At 38.6% G+C, this 6822-nt stretch overlaps 1 long non-coding RNA gene across 1 annotated transcript; it reads left to right on the forward strand.

Annotated features, from left to right (window-relative positions):
- Nucleotides 1-568: 568 nt before the first annotated feature.
- On the forward strand, nt 569-6527 carry LOC110290568. The gene is made up of 3 exons (XR_002377456.1): nt 569-630; nt 1196-1301; nt 6380-6527. It is a non-coding gene; the product is annotated as an uncharacterized LOC110290568 (long non-coding RNA).
- The last annotated feature ends 295 nt before the right edge of the window (nt 6528-6822 follow it).

Consider the following 6822-nt stretch of genomic DNA (forward strand, 5'->3'; position numbering starts at 1 on the left):
TCACTTTGTAGACCAGGCTGGCCTCCAACTCAGACATCCACCTGCCTCTGCCTCCCAAGTGCTGGGATTAAAGGCGTGTACCACCACAGCCCTGCTTGTTTCATTATTTTTAAGTGAGCATTTTCTGGTATCATTAATGAGAGACTCTGCTTTTAATGTAGACTTTTAGTTTTATTGAATTCCAGCAAAGGACATGCATTACTGTAATCTGATGTAATCTCCCTGTGCTTTGGGGAGCCCCTTCCTCAGAACAGCACTCATTGGTGAACACTGAATGTGAGCTCACAGGGATGGACAACAGATGTCATCCCTAAGATGTTTTTCTCCAGTAGAAATTGAATCATGCCGGGTAAGGGGAAAGGAGCTCCCGCTGAGGCACACACCCCAGAAGGGGAACCATGGGAGGCATGGATCTGAAACAGAAAACAGAAAACCAAACCGAGGACGAGTTAGGATGATTCCTTGATGATCTTGCTTCCGTTTCTTTTATGTCGACATTCCTTGCATTGTCTCTGATTCTCAGAGTAGAATTATGGTAGAATTATGGTTGGTAAGCAACATGGAAGGAGGAGTACTTAGGTCATGTCAGTAACAAACATTACAAGTCCTCACAGATGCAAGAATATGGAGGTGAATATGGAAATAATTCTTGAGGTGAATAGGCCCGTTTTACCTTCTAGTTCACAGTGCCAGCAGACTGTGGATCTTAGCTCCGTTTTCATTTCAAAGTGGTGCGAGGATTGAAAAGCGTATTGGTTTTGGAGACAAACCAAACATGCTTGACTCTCTAGTAAATCTCTATTTTGATATTGTTTGATCACTTCCTTATTTTTAATAACAGCAGCATCACCACCCTCCACGGATGTAAATCCTCTACTTGGTACTAGTGACGTAACCTTGACCGCTCATTGTGTTAACTTATTGGGCCACCACCTTATTATTTAACTTAAGATATTTAGGAATAGTAAAAACTGTATCTATACCTTTATTTGTACTGGATATTAACATAAATGGAATAAATAATATAATTTATATTCTATCTTTTAGTTATAAGTATGATGTTTTAAAAACAGTATTGAAAAAAATAGTCTAAGTTTGAGCAATTTTACTCAGCGTGATGGTTTTATAAAAAAAAAATGCACATATGTACTTTCTGCTAAATAATTACCTTTTTTCCACATCCTTAACACACAAGGTTCTCCAGAAAATAAATAGCATGAAGAGACGTATGGCCATATATAGTCAAGATCACAGAGTGTGAGGCCAGTAGAGGAAGGAATGGCATCAGAGAAAATACCAAGGTACAGTAAATATCCAGTCATTGAAATGAGGAAACTTAGTGAAATTCAGGAAGCTGAGAGAGTGAGTGAGAAAGACAGAGTGAGAGCTTGTGTGTGTGTGTGTGTGTGTGTGTGTGTGTGTGCATGCATGAGTTTGTAGAAACAGTGTCAATGTCAACTGGCTTAAAAGGTAGATTATAGATTTTAAATTTTAAAATAATGGATGTTAGGAAGAGAGAGTGACTTTCTTGATGAAAGGCTGCAAAGCAGAATCCATGACACAAGCAGAGGTAGTGACCACATGCTCAGCTTTAATATGAACAAAGCACTTAGCTGAAAAAATGCAGGCAGAGTATCTTATTCAGTCTGTGACCCAATGCAAGCATCTTTTATAAAGGAAGGCTCAGGACAGGAGCCACTGTACCTCCCAAGGACATTATCGTAACCAACTACAACAGACAGAGGATGACACAGAAAAAGGTAAATCTAATCAAGACAGTCATAGCCATAGTCTGGTTCATCTCTAAAATACACCAGTCAACTCCCATTTTGTCAATGTGTAGAGAAGAAAATATCATTTGCAAACTGAGTGGATGTGACTCCCTGTGAGGGTGCCAGGAAGGCTAATGATGACCAGGAAGAACTGTAGTCACTGATGATTATCTATGGACACTTGTCTAAGTGGCATGGTTATTTGCTGTCTCACAACCATATTCTTTATCACATGTCCAGAGTTGACATCACACTAAAAATACTGAATCTAAAATATTTTGTCAGTTGGTCCCAGAAACAATGCAGAAATGCTTAGGGGCCCTTGGATATCTCGGTGTTGTGCCTTCCTATCACACCTGCCTCACTAATACAGAAGGGACCAGAGTTATGCTTAGTTCTATAGATCAGAAAATCATTTTTTATTGTAGCCCAAATCATACTGATTACAAAAGTTATAAGCACCAAAACTACAACTTATAGTGACTGCAAATTTAGAAAAGTTAGCTAGTAAGAATTTTACAACCAGGACATTATTGACAGAAGTAAATAGAAAAAAAACATAACGTTTTAATTATATGCCCTCTACCACAGTTACATTGATTAGGGAAAGAATGTTTAGGATGAATTAAGTTCTCCTTTGTGAATTTCTACAATCAAAGTATTTTCTTATTTTGTTTTGTAGGTTTTGGCTGGTTACATTTTTTTTCATTTATCTTATTTATTTTAGCATAGTTTCAGCAAGATTTTTAAGTAGTCTTTTATAAAAGTACTCACCCACCTATCCCCACATACTCTCCATCCTTTAACATGCACACATGTATATTTATATATTCATATATTAAATTTATATATATATATATATATATATATATATATATTTCAATCAGATGGTGACCAATAAAGGAAATGGTTGTTTTGGAGCCTTATATTTCACTGGGAATGCCCAGTTCAAAAGTTCAATGAAATCCTTTCAAATTCACTTAAGATATCATCACTGAAAATCTTCTATATTTCAGGTCTTAGAGATACAGAGGCAAATGGGCTAGCACACTGATTCCTTGATCTTACATGGAAAGTATATCTTTTTTTTTGGGGGGGGGTGTTCGAGACAGGGTTTCCCTGTGTAGTCCTGGCTGTCCTGGAACTCACTCTGTAGACCAGGCTGGCCTCGACCTCAGAAATCTGCTTGCCTCTGCCTCCCAAGTGCTGGGATTAAAGGTGTGTGCCACCACTGCCCGGCAGAAAGTATATTTTAAGCAACTGTGTGCATGAAGTAACTATTTTTATTAATGCATATCATAAAATAACAGGGTGATTTTGACCATAAAGAATAATCTAGAGTTACCATTGAGAGACTGCAATTTAAGTTAGAAGAGGGTTTTCCTAAGATAGGAGTATAAAGGTAGAGGGTACATGGCTAAATGCAGAGGAGTTAGGATCTGGGAAAATGCATGTGTATGCATGAGAAAGGTTGGTCAGAAAACCAACCTTTGATGTTGATGTCCACGAGTTGAAAAAGTAACAGGGAGAATCTGGCAGATGGAGATATTGTACAATGGTCGATAGAATTACCAGTAATCCTATAGAAGAAATGGTATTTATATATTTAATAATCTCTAAAATTAACAGTGACCTTAAAAACAAAATCACCATTCTATTAATATGCTGATTATAATCAAACACTGATTTTATTTTTACACCACTTTTGTTTTCATTTTCTCAACTGCGAAGTAATATCGAGCGTGCGATACACAGAGGACATTTAAAAGTTCATCATGCTGTGTTGTTTTGGGGGTCATTTTATATAAAGTACTGGAAGGAGGCTTGGAAGCACACTTTCAGCCTGTAAAATTATAGAGACGGTATGTATCATAAAAAGAAAATACTAGAAACCTCATGCTTTCTGAGATGAAGAAACGTTTAATCCATTCGAAGGGTGCAGTTACACATAGTACAAAGTGAACAGAAGACTTGAGAACTGTAATTCCTTAAATTAGGATGCAAACATAGGCTTTAAGCTTTGCAAATATGTTGGGGTTGGCTGGTTCTGCTATGCATTCAAATGCTAAACTCTGTACCCCAAAATCTGGTTGCCCCAAGAGTAGTGAATTCTCACGGACACCATATTTTTTTGTGTGTAACCTTGCTTCCCAAGTTAATTGTTCAATAAAAGGCTAAGGCCTGTGATTGTGGAGTAGAGAGAGAAAGGCAGGACTTGAGGATTGAGTGAGGGGTTCTCAGGAGAAGGCAAAGAGGGAAGGAGAGAGGAGACAAAGAGGTAGCCATGAGAGAAGATGGATCATAAAGCGCATGGCAAGTAGAAACAGCAAGTAACAAAAGACATATGGCTGGAATATAAGTTAACATTGCTCAAACCTGACCAATCTAGGCTTACGAATTATAAATAAATACCATGATTGTGTGCCTTTTATATGGACTAAATAGAATATATAATTTATATATATGTATGTATTCCAATATATAATTCCAACTATGTATGTGTGTATGTGCATGTGTGTCCATGTGTGTGTGGGGGGGGCATTGCCTGGGAACATGATTCAGTGGGTAAAGTTCTTTCTGTGCAAGCACATGTAATTCAGTTTGGATTCTCAATCCACAGGACCTCATACTTATAACCTTAGTCCTACGGTTTTGGAGATAGGCAGATTCCAAGGGCTGGTTAGCTAGGAAGTCTAGTGAGACGAGTAGCTCCTCCTTCAATGAGAGACCTTATCTCAAAAGGAAAATTGTATGCAGAGTAATTAAGAAAAACATTGAACATCGATCTCTACCTCTAGCCTTCCTACAAGTGAGCACATCTGCATATCCACATGAGCACATATGAATTCACAACACACAAGGAAGAGAGAGACAGAGAGAGACAGAGAGACAAAGAGAGACAGAGAGAGGGCGGGAGAGAGAGACAGAGAGAGAGACAGAGAGAGAGAGGTGATATTGAAGCCAGACATGATGGCACATTCCTATAATCTCAGCACTTAAGAGGCAAACATAGGAATGTGACTACATGTTCAAGGCCAGCCTGGTTGTCATAATAATTTTGAGGACAGTCAAGGTTTAGATAATGAGATCTTGTATCAGAACAAAGTGAAAAGATACAAGAAAAATAATAAAGGTTTAGTGATGATAGAAATAGACCTCAAGACTAGTGATAACTTTATATTGTTTGAATAGTAAGACTAATTGCATGATTCTACCCTGTGCACCTAAATGAATTAGAATTTTTTTATTTCTTCATAGTTTGGTATCATTCCAAGCAAGTACAAAACCTTTCCAGGCACTAGTCATAACATGTAAAACCACTGCTTAATTTAAAAAGTACATTGAATACTGGTTACGTTGTCTCACTTACAAGTGGTTTAAGATCCCGATTAAGGCACAATTTCCCCCTTAATGATATCTAGAAGAGTGATCTTTCCTGTAGGCAAAACCTAAAAAGTATCAGGATATACATGATACCATGTAATGGTGCTACCATCTATTACAAGAAGGAAGATTTCTCAAAGGCCTCACACAGTCAGCAGGACTCAATCCACAAGTCTATTTAAGTATTACCATCAAGACAACATAACTGAGGCTGATTTGCTAAGTGTGAGATTTCTTGCTCTGTACTGTGCTCATGCCCGTTTTCTCATTGATTCATCACAATAGTTGCCTGAAATGGCATTGCTATCCCTATTTAATTGATAAAGAAATTGAGAGAGAAAACGCTCCACTCCTCCTCAGCCATGGCTAGTGGATATAAACCCACATGGACCTTGAACTCAAGCTTGCCTATTGTTTATTTTGCATCTCGCACCAAGGGGCAAATATTTTAAAAGTCCGAAATATATTTTGAAAGACCAGAGTCCTTGGGAAAACAGAGTATAGATAAGGAAGGAGCGGCCCTTCACAGCTGAACAAACATACGAAAGCATAAACAGTAGGTGCGTTTGGACACCATGTTAGGGAATCAAACCGTGTTAAAGAGGCCACAGAGGAAAGTAAAAACTCCTGATTGGAAGAGTGACACGGGGAATACGCATTTCCTGGGATTAGTCTAGCCAAGTATGAAACGTGAATTAGAGCTGAACGAGAACGAGAGCAACAAAATGGGGCTCATTCAGCGGTCCAGGAGGATGACACCTGGAGGCTGGGGATGAGACAAACGCATACAACAGATGGGCCCCATAATAAAGCAAGGAAATGGAAACGAGAAGCTTGGAAAAGCTTTAAATCCAGGAATCCATTAGTTTTTAATGTTTAGGGAGACATAAAAGGTCTCTAAGCAGAAAAACATCATCTGTCCAGGCTTTCTCCTCCCACGTAGACTCTCAGTTTACAGAGAAGTACACATGGAGTTTTTATTCAGGGGGAAATGCCTACCACTGTGCACGCTGGGCTTGTGCTAGGCTCCTCATTATCACTCCAGCCTGTGCACCTTGCTTCTTCCAATGGGAGGCTTCTCCATCATCCATCATCCATCATCCGTCATTGCCATGACAGTGTAGGGATGATCAACCGGCGATGTACACGCTGAGAGTGAGGTCAGTACTAATAATGCCACCAAGGCAGGGGGAAATAACACAATGCGTTTTCTTTCTAAATAGGCAAACTAGAAGGACGGAAGGGAGAGGAGACAACTGAACAATTAAATACTGCCTTTTTAGAGATCCAGAACGACTATTGCAGTGTGCTGGCAAGGTCGGCGTGGGGAGGCACAGAGCACAAAGACAACATGCTTTGGATAATGCTGAAAATCACTCTGGGCATCACAGATGTAGAAATCAATTTTAAGATTAAAAAAAAATTGAATCGGTAATTTTGATCCACACTGTACTGAATTACATGGATTTTGTATTTTCATTAGTCTCATGCCTATCAAGTAAAACCCGTAGGTATGAATGGAGCCAGAATATTACTTAAACATATTCTTTATAAAAGAGCCTGATTTAACCTGCAAAGACTATCCTCACAAATATAATTTTCTGTTTAGCTTTATTTTTCATACCATGAGAAAAATTAAACTCCTAATTTCTATTGATAAATTGAA

Source organism: Mus caroli, chromosome 3 (genome assembly GCF_900094665.2).
Source record: "Mus caroli chromosome 3, CAROLI_EIJ_v1.1, whole genome shotgun sequence".
NCBI classification, from domain to species: domain Eukaryota; kingdom Metazoa; phylum Chordata; class Mammalia; order Rodentia; family Muridae; genus Mus; species Mus caroli.